At 39.5% G+C, this 15,217-nt stretch overlaps 6 non-coding genes across 6 annotated transcripts; all 6 read left to right on the top strand.

Annotated features, from left to right (window-relative positions):
* Window positions 1-707: 707 nt before the first annotated feature.
* On the top strand, window positions 708-790 carry trnal-uaa (transfer RNA leucine (anticodon UAA)). The gene has a single exon. It is a non-coding gene; the product is annotated as a tRNA-Leu (tRNA).
* Window positions 791-1,426: 636 nt separating this feature from the next.
* On the top strand, window positions 1,427-1,508 carry trnal-aag (transfer RNA leucine (anticodon AAG)). Its single transcript has one exon. It is a non-coding gene; the product is annotated as a tRNA-Leu (tRNA).
* Window positions 1,509-10,703: 9,195 nt separating this feature from the next.
* trnas-gcu (transfer RNA serine (anticodon GCU)) lies at window positions 10,704-10,785 on the top strand. The gene has a single exon. It is a non-coding gene; the product is annotated as a tRNA-Ser (tRNA).
* Window positions 10,786-11,551: 766 nt separating this feature from the next.
* On the top strand, window positions 11,552-11,633 carry trnas-gcu (transfer RNA serine (anticodon GCU)). The gene has a single exon. It is a non-coding gene; the product is annotated as a tRNA-Ser (tRNA).
* Window positions 11,634-14,284: 2,651 nt separating this feature from the next.
* Window positions 14,285-14,366, top strand: trnas-gcu (transfer RNA serine (anticodon GCU)). Its single transcript has one exon. It is a non-coding gene; the product is annotated as a tRNA-Ser (tRNA).
* A 766-nt stretch (window positions 14,367-15,132) lies between these two features.
* On the top strand, window positions 15,133-15,214 carry trnas-gcu (transfer RNA serine (anticodon GCU)). Its single transcript has one exon. It is a non-coding gene; the product is annotated as a tRNA-Ser (tRNA).
* The last annotated feature ends 3 nt before the right edge of the window (window positions 15,215-15,217 follow it).

Here is a 15,217-nt window from a genome sequence, read left to right as displayed (position 1 = left end):
ACAACACACTAAAACATTAACAGTTACCTTGTAATCAGGTGCTTAAATGTATCACAGCTGGCTGCCGTATGGAGTAGATTTCAAATGCCTTGAGGTGTGCTCAAATAGAGACAGAACTGTGTGACAGGAAGGTGGGAGTGGCAAGGTAGCGTGGCCAAGCGGTCTAAGGCGCTGGATTAAGGCTCCAGTCTCTTCGGGGGCGTGGGTTTGAATCCCATCGCTGCCAGGCAGTCCTTTTAGGATGCTTGAGAATGACCTCTCTGCTTGAGCAAACAGACTTGCAAAGTAACTCTGCATGCTTCCACTCACATCCAAACGTAGACTCCTTGGCCAAAGTTGAAGGGCTTCACTAGGAAGCTCGGCGTCCTCTCTGCTTCCGTAAAATTGGGCAGAAAACGGACCACTGCATGGAGTCATCTGGGATAGCGTAGCCAAGGGCTCTAAAGCGCTGGATTTAGGCTCCAGTCTCTTTGTGGGTGTGGGTTTGAATCCGATCCGCTGCCAGACAGTCCTTTTAGGATGCTTGAGAATGACCTCTCTGCTTGAGCAAACAGACTTGCAAAGTGATACTGTACGCTTCAGCTCACATCCAAACGTAGACTCCTTGGTCAAAGTTTAAGGGCTTCACTAGGAAGCTCTGCGTCTTCTCTGCTGTTCTGCTTCCGTAAAAAAGGGCAGAAAAGGGACCACTGCATGGATACATCTAGGGTAGTGTGGCCGAGGGGGTCTAAGGCGCTGGATTTAAGCTCCAGTCTCTTCGGAGGCGTGGGTTCGAATCCCACCGCTGCCAGATGTGGTTTTAAACACAAACTGCTTGAGTGTGTGCGCGTTCTCAGTGAACGCTGGAAATGAGAGTACATTTAAGTTGGCAACTAGTCAGTATAATGTGTTCTTTGAAACTCACGGCAGACTCGTTGGTGTGACAGCAACACATCCCCAAGCTCGAATCTGCTCAGGAGCAAGTGTCTTTCCCACGATTAGATTGCAGCATTTTGAAGTCTCTCTCTGCCATTGCTCCTTTTAGCAAGAGCACCTTATTGAAACAGGAACAGTAAAGATTCACAATTAGAGTAGTAATACTCTATAACTGGATTTGAATATAATAACAACAATGTGGGGTCTGCTGTGATGGAATCAGTAACTCACTCTTTTGTGAAATAACAGTTACCTTGTAATCAGGTGCTTAAATGCATCGCAGCTGGCTGCTGTTTGGAGTAGACTTCAAATGCCTTGAGGTGTGCTCTAATAGAGACAGAACTGTGGTTGACAGGAAGGTGGGAGTGCTTCCTAAGCTGGTATTAAGCAGCTCTCTTTCTTTGTGGAGGAGCTCCAGTAATGCATGGCCAAATTCAACTGATTTCCCAGAGCTGTTGCGCTACTTGAAACAAGTTGGTGGGAAAACTGCTCAGGGAAAGCAGCTTGGCAAGGTAGCGTGGCTGAGTGGTCTAAGGTGCTGGATTAAGGCTCCAGTCTCTTCGGGGGCGTGGGTTCGATACCCACCGCTGCCAGGCAGTCCTTTTAGGATGCTTGAGAATGACCTCTCTGCTTGAGCAAACAGACTTGCAAAATGATACTGCACGCTTCTGCTCGTAGTGGTCTAAAGCGCTGGATTTAGGCTCCAGTCTCTTTGGAGCCGTGGGTTCGAATCCCACAGCTGCCAGATGTGGTTTTAAACATGGCCAAACTGCTTGAGTGTGTGTGTGAGTCTCAGTGAATGCTGGAAATGAGAGAGTACATTTAAGTTGGCAACTAGTCAGTATAATGTGTGCTTTGAAACTCACGGCAGACTTGTTGGTGTGACAGCAACACATCCCCAAGCTCGAATCTGCTCAGGAGCAAGTGTCTTTCCCACGATTAGATTGCAGCATCTTAACAAAGTTTGCACTGGAAGTCTTTCTCTGCCATTGCTCCGTTTAGCAAGAGCACCCTGTTGAAACAGGAACAGTAAAGATTCACAATTACAGTAGTAATACAGTGGGGAATAAACCAGAGTCAAGAGATGTGTTGATTATGTGAGTCAGTGTTGGTATGACTTTCTGACACAGAAGTGAAAATAGCCTCACCATTTACTTTCCATTGTGTGGTTTTAAACCTTAATGAGTTTCTTGATTCTGTTGAGGACAAAATAAGATATTGTGATAAAAATGCTGGCTTACTTTGTGTTCCAGAAGACAGGAAATGTTTAAAACCACATGATGGAGAGTAAATGGTAAGCTCATTTTAATATTTAGGGTAAACATTTCATGCTTGCCACTTTGAGCCTTCATACTAAAGTTCACTTTTTTGTTCTTTTTTGAAGACCTGATAGTCCTGACAGAAGAGACACATCAAAAGAATGAAATGGAAGAGAAACAACAAGAAATAACGACTGATGAAAAACCCACACTCACTAAAAAGACTTCATCACACGGAAAACCTCGGAAATCCAAGTCTAGGTGTAATTTCAGCTGTAAACAGAGTAGAAAGAGTTTCAGTCAAAAGCCAAACCTTGACCACACTAGGGAGAAACCTTACACCTGCAAACAGTGTGAAAAAAAGCTTCTATAATACAGGAAACTTAAAGGGTCACGAAACACCAAAACACATTTTTTGAGCTGTTGACAGTCATATATGTGTCCCACACTGCTAAAAACACTATTAGGACACCTATATTTCACTAAAAAGTGTAAATTGGTTGTTTTTGCGTTATTTCAAGCAAATTCGTACTTCCTGTTTGAAACGAATTTTTGAAGCTGCGTCACGGTCATGACATAATAGCGTTGTATTCCAGCGTGCAGACTGGGCGTCTGTGCCAGAGTGTGCCTTATTACGTCTTACAGTGTGATGCATTAATGCATGAGTAAGGCTTGGTTCAAACCAATCAGCGCGCTCTATTGTGCAACTTCATTAATATTCATTAGTGTCACCGTCTTTACACCACAGAGACGCCACGTTGTGTTGGCAAAACAAGCGTGAAGTGTTGCTTTTACAGTTTGCTGCCATTAAGTTTCGTTTTCATTTTCTCTCTGTGAGAGCTCATCTGGATCACGTGTGGATTACAGTGTACGCGACGCTCGACAACAATAATTTACGTGTCTAAGGGGGATTATTGTTTACCTGAGAGCTGTTCTCATCTGCAAACGCTGAAATCCGGATTCCGGATGTAGTCTTCTCTTCATAAAGACGCGGCTCTAGTTGCTGGTGATTGTCCTGTCTCTACAGATTTGGTAAGTGAGCGACCAGTGCTCTTTGTATATTCAGTTTGTTCGTATCAAATAAGTTAACTATTGCATTGAGTGCAAACATGTTAGCACCACATTTTGTGACCAGAATAACACACGCGGCTTTCGGACGCTACCTGCCGAGTGCATCTAAGTTTCCGGGAAATGCGGAGTTTTTTTTCTGTCATTCGCCGTGCGGTATCAAACATTGCATGAAAAATACACGCTTAGAGCAGATCTTCGAATCAAATATCTCATTTGTCGCGAGAGGCATGAATGAATTCCCTGAATGAAAGAGCCAAACTGCAGTTAAAGTCCAACATTTAATAATTTGGCAAATAATTCGACTAACGTTACAGATGTCCATGTAGGTTAAACACCATCCCTTTCTCCTGTGTATTTTGACTGAAACTCGCGCGTGCCCAAATAGACACTCCCACACCCTCCCACTTTAGTTCCTCCGACACTCCCCCCTAAACAGAGCTGGACACCCCCACTTTTCTGACTTTTTCCAAAGAAGAGGTGTGAAAACACCCTGCTGAAACAAGGGGGTTTCATGGCCCTTTAAAAGTGCACATGAGAATTCACACTGGAGAGAGGCTGTACTCTTGCCCTCTGTGTGGAAAGAGTTGTAGGCAAAATGGCAATCTTGAAGCCCACATGAGAACACACACTGGAGAGAGAAGCTTTATTTGCACACAGTGTGGGAAAGGTTTTTCTCAAAAACAAAACTTTACCATCCACATGAGGATTCACACTGGAGAGAAACCTTACACATGCACAGAGTGTGGTAAAAGGTTTCCACATAAAGGCTCACTCAAACACCACATGATAAGTCACACCGGAGAGAAGCCGTTTGCTTGTGCTCATTGTGGAAAGAGCTTCACAACCAAAGCTAGGCTCATGAATCACACGAATGGTCACACTGGAACCATAGTGTCCACATGTGATCAGTGTGGAAAGAGTCTCACATGCAAAGACTCCATTAAGCAACACATGAAGATTCACTCAGGCGAGCGTTTTCGATGCAGTGAGTGTGGAAAGGTCTTTAAACATAAAAGAAGCCTCATCAATCACATGAAGCTTCACAATGGAGAGAAAAAATGAGGCCTTGTCAAGCAGAGCTTAAGGCTCTCACCCGGGATAGCATGGGATAGCATCTCGGGACAAGTGTGAACTCTTGAATACATCTCAAGTTACTAGAATGAAACCCTTTGAACCTGAAGATTTAAACTCAATAACTGAAGAGGGGTGAAGATGTGCCAGGTTGTGAGAGTTTCTACTTCTTCTTTGCAAGAAAGCAAAATAACTCTATATGTGTTTTAAGTTATAATGAACTGAGAACCAAATTTGTGCACATTGCACACTGCAATCAAATGGTCGGCTCTGAAAAGAGAATTAGAAAGATTAGGGAGGAGAAAATGTTTGGGGAGATGCAGAGAAAACTGTCCTACACCCTTAGATTGTGTTTTTGATTATTCACATTGTTTGATTTTCACTCCCTTGAACAAACACCGATTTGCCTCCAATTTTGGGCTTTTGTCTGCAGTGTCACAAAACTTGTTGGTGAATGAAAGTCCACATAAACTCGGCCGGTGTGAACTTGCAATGACAGTAAGAGACTGATGCAGACTCCATAAAGCCCTGATCAGACTACACAATGCCATTCGCCATTTACAACAGATCAGATTTGTGTCAGATTATGAGATTTTGACTTGATCAAATCTTGATGTGTTGTGGGTAACAAATGAAGACTTTGGTTTCAAAACACTACACTTTTATTTTGATGGACTGATTTAAAAAAAAATAAACAAGTTTTCTTCATGAAGACAATTAAACTTTCTGTAGACAACTAGTTTCCCTTAAAGAAATGTTCATGTGAAAACTCCCAGATTACTACAAATAAATCGGTGTATGGGAAACCCAGTGTCTCTATTGTGAACGAGAATATGAGTGATTTGTTAGCTTACATGTTAATTCCAGTACTCAACAGACTACTGAAGGACTTCAGCTATCTGTAAATTCCAATTATTATTAATATGCAATACATATTGTACTGCTCACGTGGACTGATAGATTATATTGTATGCTGTCTGCATATATATAACTAACCAGCAATTATAGGTGAGCAAAATAAAAATTGAAAGAGGATACTTTTATTAGGCCTTTCATGAGTCTAATAATCTCAAAGTCACACTTTAAGAGAAGGTCCAAAAACCTGCATTTACAAATGAAGAATGTTTTGCAAAGCATAAAAGGTTGTTAACCAGGTAATGCTGTGTACAATTTGTTTTAGTTACACCAAATTTAACTTGTTTATTGTAAAAAGGGTTTACATGGATATTGACATGAGACATTCTGTATTATGCATTGTGTATTATGAGTCATGAGTAGGGCCAGACAGAATCTGTCGACGTTTTTTGCTATTTCTGCAAAGAATTTTGATAAAAATCTGTTAATTTCTGCCGAAATATTTTGGGAGTATCATAACTAAATCCTAAATATGTAAAAAACAAAGAATAATATCTTTTAAACTTTTATTTAATGTTTAAAATGCAAATCCAATTAGATTTACTTTATCTGGTAAACAAAGCAAGTCTCTCGTATAATATTTCTACTAAAAGACAGAAAATATTACTGTACAAACTGCTTTGTACATAAATCAGATAAACATTTTCATATTAGTCAATAATATTACTGTTATTAATTTAAAAAGTGAATAAATATATATTTACACACATTTACTCAAATTAAATAGAATTAATGATGGGCTAAAAATCTGCAGAAAATCTGTGGAATTCTGCGCGTGACATTATGTATTATAAGTCATGTACATGAGTATATGCAGTTGAAGAAAGTATGCTCAGTGTTTTCAATATGACTTTCACAAAATTGGCAAGTTCTTCTCAGTATCAAATATTAATTTTAGGAATTCTTTTGATGGATACACATTATTAATCATTTTAACTGAAGTTCTTTAATTTTGGGGAGAATTAAAAAAGAAATGCAACTTGTTCTTATTTTTCTAATTTCTGTGAATTAAATTCTTTTAAAATAAACGAGGTCTGAGCTGATTAGGATGAAGCCTTTAAATAAGAATATTCATTTAAAACTTATTATTACATTTTGTATCTCTAAAAATAAAGATGGAAGAGCGAACATTACAGAATAGTGTGAAAGAAAACCTCTGATCAATACCGTGATGTTTTTAGGAATAACATTAATAATTGTGTAAAACTCTTTTAGGGTGACAAGCAAAACCCTGTTTAAAGAATGGGTTGAATTATTTTAATTTAGCAAAAAGATTGTCATTTCAAGTGAAAAAAAAAGTCAAATGCGATTATAATCTATTTGAACAAGTTTCCGTTGAATTTTGATGAGATGACGAGGAATCTGAACCAGCACCAAAGCCACTCCTTCCACCTGCTCCATCAATAGAATATCCACCTGTTACCTCAGATGCCACTGAACTTTCACTATAGTTCCCACTATGATTTGGCCACAACCAGCACCAGCAGTACCACCAGCTCCACCTACAACATGTACAGAGATGCTGAAGCACTGGGAGCCACTGGACAATGTACCACATGTCCCCTCAAGCTACTTAATACAGTGATCTTTTTTTTTTTTTTTTTAGCTCTGCACAGTTGCCAGACATTCAGAATCGCTCCCCAGCAAACATCAGAAACAGGTGGATTCAACAAAGGCTTCCAACCATGTGAAAAAAAAAAAAATGTTGCACAACAAATAGTAGTAATAACTATAATATACAGCCACAGTAAAAAGTTTGGAATACTTTATAATAAGCTTATTCTGCTCACTAAAATGTTATTGTATTTTTAAATAACTGTTATTTTATTAAATGTTTAAAATATAATTTATTCACATTTAAGCCTGAATTGTACGCAAGATTAGTCTTCAGTGTGATGATTATGGAGGACCAAGAGTCCGAGGTTGCCACAGCGAGATGAACCGCCAACTTATCCAGCAAGTTTTTACACAGCAGATGCCCTTCCAGCCACAACCCATCTCTGGAAAACACACACACACACATGCTCTCTCTTTCACACACACACGCGCTCTCTCTTTCACACATGCACACACACAGGCACGCACGCATATGTCACACACATGCACATAAACTCTCTCTCACACACACTCTTATGGTTATGGTTATTATTGTTCTGTATTTTAATGTACAAATGATCTATAGAAATGTCATAGAGCTACAGTGTATAGAATTAAAAGTCAGGGAGTAGTCAGTTATTTATAAATGCATTATTTATCTAACAATTGTCAACAGAACAGTAATGAAAATAGAGTAGAAAATGTAAAAATAATAAATTAGTTATTAATAATACAGTATTAACAATATAAATAAACAATGTAAATAAAATGTTAAAGACAAACAGAAACTGAAACAAAGTGGACTTAAAAGTCATGGACCAGTCATTTATAAATGCAATATTTATTTAACAATGGTCAACAAAACAGTAATGAACATGGCATAAAAAATCTAAAAAATTCAATGTGAAATATTAACAGAAAAAAATACAAAAATTAACAAATTAAATAAAATGTTGAATAAATTTAGAAACCAACAAGTGAAATAAAATAAATTGAACTATTATGGTGCACCGTTGTGGAGGATAGTAGCATCTGTGTGCAAGTCCAATATAAACTAAGGATAGCTGATGTTGTGCTGCATCTTCTTTTGTTTAAAAGTAACTGTGTAGTTACAAATACAGGGAAAATCTGTTTGCTAATTATACATACATGAACACATTAGTGCATTGAATGACTACGTTTTTGTGAGCTAAACTAGGTTTTTGGGAACTAAGCATTGTATCAGTTGATAATATATTGTTATTTTCTGTAAATTAAAACAGTTATATAAAACTTCCGTATTTTTACAGAAAATTCCTGGCAACCACTGCCGGTATTTTTCAGTAAATTTAAAGGATTTTTTTCGCAGTGTAAATAAATTTAAAATTTAAATTTAAAAAGTTAATTATAAATGTTGTGTTGATTGAACTAAACAACATTACCTTACCTTTATGTAACTAGCTTAAGTTCACTCAAATGAATATTCTTTCTTTAAGGTAACTTAACTCGGTTACGTGGAACCTGTTGACATAAAAAAGTTAATTAAAGCCAACATATCATTTTTTTGAGTGCAAGGTCCTCTGTCCACGAGACTGCAATGGGCAAAAATAGAATAAATAATTTTAACTCAATGACTCCTTTAATAAAGCACAAAATAGCTCTGTAAATTAATTTAACTATGTTTCTAGAATGTGTGTAATATTTATCTAATATGTAATTGTACAGTTTGTATCTCCAAAAAAGAAAAAGATAGAGGTAAAGTTGGTTTTATATTCGCACATTCGTTCATTTAGAAGTCTCTATATTGTTTACCATATTACTTTGAATATTCGATCGGAATTAGCATGCAAGTATGATTTGAAAACAATATCAACACTTATCTAATTCACTGTGAACAATGCTGTACTTTGATAATCATTAATCATTGTCTGCTAATATGATTTTCCTATTTAGAATTTGCAAAGAATTTTTTTCTGAAATGATATTATTAAGGAGAATGTCTGAATATCCAAATATAACACCAACTTTACCTCTATAAGAAAAAAAAATAAGAGGAACTGGACAGGAACATTTCAGGCTTTAAAACCACATGCTGTATTGTACATTCATAATCCATTCCCCCACCTTTTCAAATCTCTCTCATAAACGGTCAAACTATAGTAAATTATTCGACGTAAATCTCAAAATACATGCATTTTAAAACACATTATTATTTAAAAACAAGTATGACATGTTTTACACAGATACTGTACTGAATGTACTGAAGCCTAACAAGTTAAGCAAATTTCAACAAACGTTATATCATGTAAACGAAATACACACCCTTTGATAAATCTCAAGCCACTTTTTTTATTGAGGAGCTGGCCTGTTCCTGTTGCCCTCATCTGATGGCCAAACTCCTGTGCTGGCAAACTTTTTCAGACGTGAAATCCAGTCAGCGTCTGACATGGCTTTGTGGAATTTTTCAGACATTTTTTCTCCTATAAATTAAACTTAGATTAAAGTATCCAAATTTGAAATACAACACACTAAAACATTAATACGTGCAATTATGTAGATTTTCTTATCTTTTTTAAGAAATCACTATCAGAAAAAAAATCCTGAACTTTAAACAAAACGATGCTGTGCTCTGTCGAATGATGCTGTTTGTCGAAAATCACTAAAGGTCAAGGAACTTTTTTGACCTCTGACCCGCCTCCAGATGACCCTGTTATTCCTTCGTGTACCTTCGGCTCAGTTCGGAAAATTGATTGACATCTGACTAACCTGTTTGACTGCACACCTAGCGGTGAATCTTGGAACGGTTCCTTCCCCAGCTTTACCATTGCCATGACTCTGATTGGTCAAATGTTGAAAATGTTGAGAATTACGGTCCGTGATTGGCTGCAAATGTTGAGATGCTGCAACGTGATTGGCTACAATGTTGGACCGAATCGCTCCAATTGGCTCTCATCTTCAACATTTGTGAAATATTGATGGACAATCCTTCAGCAGCTGGCATTGCTAATCCATTGTGCTCTTTAAATCCCATCCTCGTCGCTAATATGTCATGGCATTCGAGAGAGCCTGGTGCTTCTGTGGAACTTGTTTTACTCTCACTCTCTTAGCGTTTTGAAGGATGTTGTTGCAAAATTTTATTATGAAGTGGCCAAGTCCATCGAATCAAAACTGAAAGTCATCTTACCGAAAATAGTTGCACAAACATACATTTACAAATATGTGCCACAGTCCGGCCTCCACCAGAGAAAAAGGTGTATACGAGATGAGTTGGCAGAGTGGTTAAGGCGATGGACTGCTAGTCCATTGTGCTTTGCACACGTGTGTCTGAATCCCATACTCGTTGCTAACATGTTCTGGCATTTGATAGAATGGTGTTTCTGTAGAAGTTGTTTTACTATCACTCTCTTAGCGGTTTGAAGGATGTTGTTGCAAAATTTTATGTCATCTTTATAAAAAAAGAGCTGCAAATACAAACATATATGCCATAGTCCAGCCCCCATCATGAAATTGAGTACATACATGACGAGGTGGAAGAGTCCATCGAATACCATCCTTGGCGTTCAAAAGCTCTGGCGTTTGAAAGAGGCCGGTGCTTCTGTGGAAGGTGTTTTACTCGCACGCTCTTATCGTTTTGAAGGATGTTGTTGAAAATTTAACGTCATCTTTACCGAAAATAGCAGCAAATACATACAGAAATGCCGTAGTCCAGCCCCCAACAGGAAAGTGAGTACATACATGACGGGGTGGCCGATTCCATCGAATCCTATTTTTGTCGTTCATTTGCTCTGTCGATCATACAGCAAAACTGAAAGTCATCTTACCGAAAATAGTTGCAGAAACATACATTAACAAATATGTGCCACAGTCCGGCCTCCAAAGAGAAGAAGGAAAGGACGTGACGAGGTGACCGAGTGGTTAAGGTGATGGACTGCTAATCCATTGTGCTCTGCACGCGTGGGTTCGAATCCCATCCTCGTCGCTCATATGTTCTGGCATTCGAGAGATCATCATGTTTCTGTAGAAGTTCTCTCACACTTTTATCGTTTTGAAGGATGTTGTTCCAAAATTTTATGTCAACCTTATCGAAAATAACTGCAAATACAAACATATGCCATAGTCCAGCCCCCATCATGAAAGTGAGTACATACATGATGAGGTGGAAAAGTCCATCGAATCCCATCCTTGTCGTTCAAATGCTCTGGCGTTTGAAAGAGGCCGGTGCTTCCGTGGAAGGTGTTTTACTCGCACGCTCTTATCGTTTTGAAGGATGTTGTTGCAAAATTTAACGTCATCTTTACCGAAAATAGCAGCAAATACATACAGAAATGTCATATTCCAGCCCCCATCATGAAAGTGAATACATACATGACGAGGTGGAAGGGTCCATCGAATCCCATCCTTGTCGTTCGAATGCTCTGGCGTTTGAAAGAGGTTGGTGCATCCATGGAAGGTGTTTTACTCGCACGCTCTTATCGTTTTGAAGGATGTTGTTGCAAAATTTAACGTCATCTTTACCGAAAATAGCAGCCAATATATACAGAAATGCCGTAGTCCAGCCCCCAATAGGAAAGTGAGTACATACATGACGGGGTGGCCGAGTCCATCGAATCCCATTTTTGTCAATCATTTGCTCTGTCGATCATACGGCAAAATTGAAAGTCATCTTGCCAAAAATAGTTGCAGAACCATACATATACACATATGTGCCACAGTCCAGCCTCTACCAGAGAAAAAGAAAAATACGTGACGAGGTGGCCGAGTGGTTAAGGTGATGGACTGCTAATCCATTGTGCTCTGCACGCGTGGGTTCGAATCCCATCCTCGTCGCTTATATGTTCTGGTATTTGAGAGATCATGGTGTTTCTGTAGAAGTTCTCTCACTCTTTTAGCGTTTTGAAGGATGTTGTTGCAAAATTTTATGTCAACTTTATCGAAAATAGCTGCAATTACAAACATATGCCATAGTCCAGCCCCCATCATGAAAGTGAGTACATACATGACGAGGTGGAAAAGTCCATCGAATCTCATCCTTGTCGTTCAAATGCTCTGGCGTTTGAAAGAGGCCGGTGCTTCCGTGGAAGGTGTTTTACTCGCACGCTCTTATCGTTTTGAAGGATGTTGTTGCAAAATTTAACGTCATCTTTACCGAAAATAGCAGCAAATACATACAGAAATGCTATAGTCCAGCCCCCAACAGGAAAGTGAGTACATACATGACGGGGTGGCCGAGTCCATCGAATCCCATTTTTGTCGTTCATTTGATCTTTCGTTCATACGGCAAAACTGAAAGTCATCTTACCGAAAATAGTTGCTGAAACATACATATACAATTATGTGCCAAAGTCCGGCCTCCACTAGAGAAAAAGGAAAATACATGACGTGTTGACCATGTGGTTAACGCGATGGACTGCTAGTCCATTATGCACTGCATGAGTGGGTTTGAAACCCATCCTCGTCGCTCATTTGATTCGGCATTCGAGAGATCATGGTGTTTCTGTAGAATTTTGTTTATTCTCATTATTTTAGTGTTTTAAAGGATGTTGATGCAAAATTTGATGTCATCTTTATCGAAAATAGCTGAAAATACAAACATATATGCCTTTTCCAGCCCCCATCATGAAAGTGAGTACATATATGACGGGGTGGCCGAGTCCATCGAATCCCATTTTTACGTTCATTTGCTCTGTCGTTCATACGGCAAAATTGAAAGTCATCTTACTGAAAATAGTTGCAGAAACATACATATACAAATATGTGCCACAGTCCGGCCTCCCCCATAGAAGAGGGATAGTACGTGACGAGGTGGCCGAGTGGTTGAGGCGATGGACTGCTAATCCATTGTGCTCTGCACGCGTGGGTACGAATCCCATCCTCGTCGCTTATATGTTCTGGTATTTGAGAGATCATGGTGTTTCTGTAGAAATTCTCTCACTCTTACAGCGTTTTGAAGGATGTTGTTGCAAAATTTTATGTCAACTTTATCGAAAATAGCTGCAATTACAAACATATGCCATAGTCCAGCCCCCATCATGAAAGTGAGTACATACATGACGAGGTGGAAAAGTCCATCGAATCTCATCCTTGTCGTTCAAATGCTCTGGCATTTGAAGGAGGCCGGTGCTTCCGTGGAAGGTGTTTTACTCGCACGCTCTTATCGTTTTGAAGGATGTTGTTGCAAAATTTAACGTCATCTTTACCGAAAATAGCAGCAAATACATACAGAAATGCTATAGTCCAGCCCCCAACAGGAAAGTGAGTACATACATGACGGGGTGGCCGAGTCCATCGAATCCCATTTTTGTCGTTCATTTGATCTTTCGTTCATACGGCAAAACTGAAAGTCATCTTACCGAAAATAGTTGCTGAAACATACATATACAATTATGTGCCAAAGTCCGGCCTCCACTAGAGAAAAAGGAAAATACATGACGTGTTGACCATGTGGTTAACGCGATGGACTGCTAGTCCATTATGCACTGCATGAGTGGGTTTGAAACCCATCCTCGTCGCTCATTTGATTCGGCATTCGAGAGATCATGGTGTTTCTGTAGAATTTCGTTTATTCTCATTATTTTAGCGTTTTAAAGGATGTTGTTGCAAAATTTGATGTCATCTTTATCGAAAATAGCTGAAAATACAAACATATATGCCTTTTCCAGCCCCCATCATGAAAGTGAGTACATATATGACGGGGTGGCCGAGTCCATCGAATCCCATTTTTACGTTCATTTGCTCTGTCGTTCATACGGCAAAATTGAAAGTCATCTTACTGAAAATAGTTGCAGAAACATACATATACAAATATGTGCCACAGTCCGGCCTCCCCCATAGAAGAAGGATAGTATGTGACGAGGTGGCCGAGTGGTTGAGGCGATGGACTGCTAATCCATTGTGCTCTGCACGCGTGGGTATGAATCCCATCCTCGTCGCTCATATGCTCTGGTATTTGAGAGATCATGGTGTTTCTGTAGAAATTCTCTCACTCTTACAGCGTTTTGAAGGATGTTGTTGCAAAATTTTATGTCAACTTTATCGGAAATAGCTGCAAATACAAACATATGCCATAGTCCAGCCCCCATCATGAAAGTGAGTACATACATGACGAGGTGGAAAAGTCCATCGAATCCCATCCTTGTCGTTCAAATGCTCTGGCGTTTGAAAGAGGCCGGTGCTTCCGTGGAAGGTGTTTTACTCGCACGCTCTTATCGTTTTGAAGGATGTTGTTGCAAAATTTAACGTCATCTTTACCGATAATAGTAGCAAATACATACTGAAATGCCGTAGTCCAGCCCCCAACAGGCAAGTGAGTACATACATGACGGGGTGGCCGAGTCCATCGAATCCCATTTTTGTCGTTCATTTGCTCTGTCGTTCATACGGCAAAACTGAAAGTCATCTTACCGAAAATAGTTGCAGAAACATACATTAACAAATATGTGCCACAGTCCAGCCTCCACCAGAGAAGAAGGAAAATACATGACGAGGTGGCCGAGTGGTTAAGGCGATGGACTGCTAATCCATTGTGCTCTGCACGCGTGGGTTTGAATCCCATCCTCGTCGCTCATATGTTCTGGCATTCGAGAGATCATCATGTTTCTGTAGAAGTTCTCTCACACTTTTATCGTTTTGAAGGATGTTGTTGCAAAATTTTATGTCAACCTTATCGAAAATAACTGCAAATACAAAAATATGCCATAGTCCAGCCCCCATCATGAAAGTGAGTACATACATGATGAGGTGGAAAAGTCCATCGAATCCCATCCTTGTCGTTCAAATGCTATGGCATTCGAGAGATCATGGTGTTTCTGTGGAAGTTCTTTTACTCTCACTCTTTTATCGTTTTGAAGGATGTTGTTGCAAAATTTAACGTCATCTTTACCGAAAATAGCAGCAAATACATACAGAAATTCTATAGTCCAGCCCATATCAGGAAAGTGAGTACATGCATGACGAGGTGGAAGGGTCCATCAAATCCCATCCTTGTTGTTCAAATACTTTGGCATTTGAAAGAGCCTGGTGCTTCCGTGGAAGGTGTTTTACTCGCACGCTCTTATCGTTTTGAAGGATGTTGTTGCAAAATTTAACGTCATCTTTACCGAAAATAGCAGCCAATATATACAGAAATGCCGTAGTCCAGCCCCCAATAGGAAAGTGAGTACATACATGACGGGGTGGCCGAGTCCATCGAATCCCATTTTTGTCAATCATTTGCTCTGTCGATCATACGGCAAAATTGAAAGTCATCTTGCCAAAAATAGTTGCAGAACCATACATATACACATATGTGCCACAGTCCAGCCTCTACCAGAGAAAAAGAAAAATACGTGACGAGGTGGCCGAGTGGTTAAGGTGATGGACTGCTAATCCATTGTGCTCTGCACGCGTGGGTTCGAATCCCATCCTCGTCGCTT

Source organism: Danio rerio, chromosome 4 (genome assembly GCF_052040795.2).
Source record: "Danio rerio strain M-AB ecotype USA chromosome 4, GRCz13ab, whole genome shotgun sequence".
Taxonomy (NCBI): domain Eukaryota; kingdom Metazoa; phylum Chordata; class Actinopteri; order Cypriniformes; family Danionidae; genus Danio; species Danio rerio.
The sequence above is the reverse complement of the archived record's forward strand: the minus strand, read 5'-3'. Positions and strand labels throughout refer to the sequence as shown.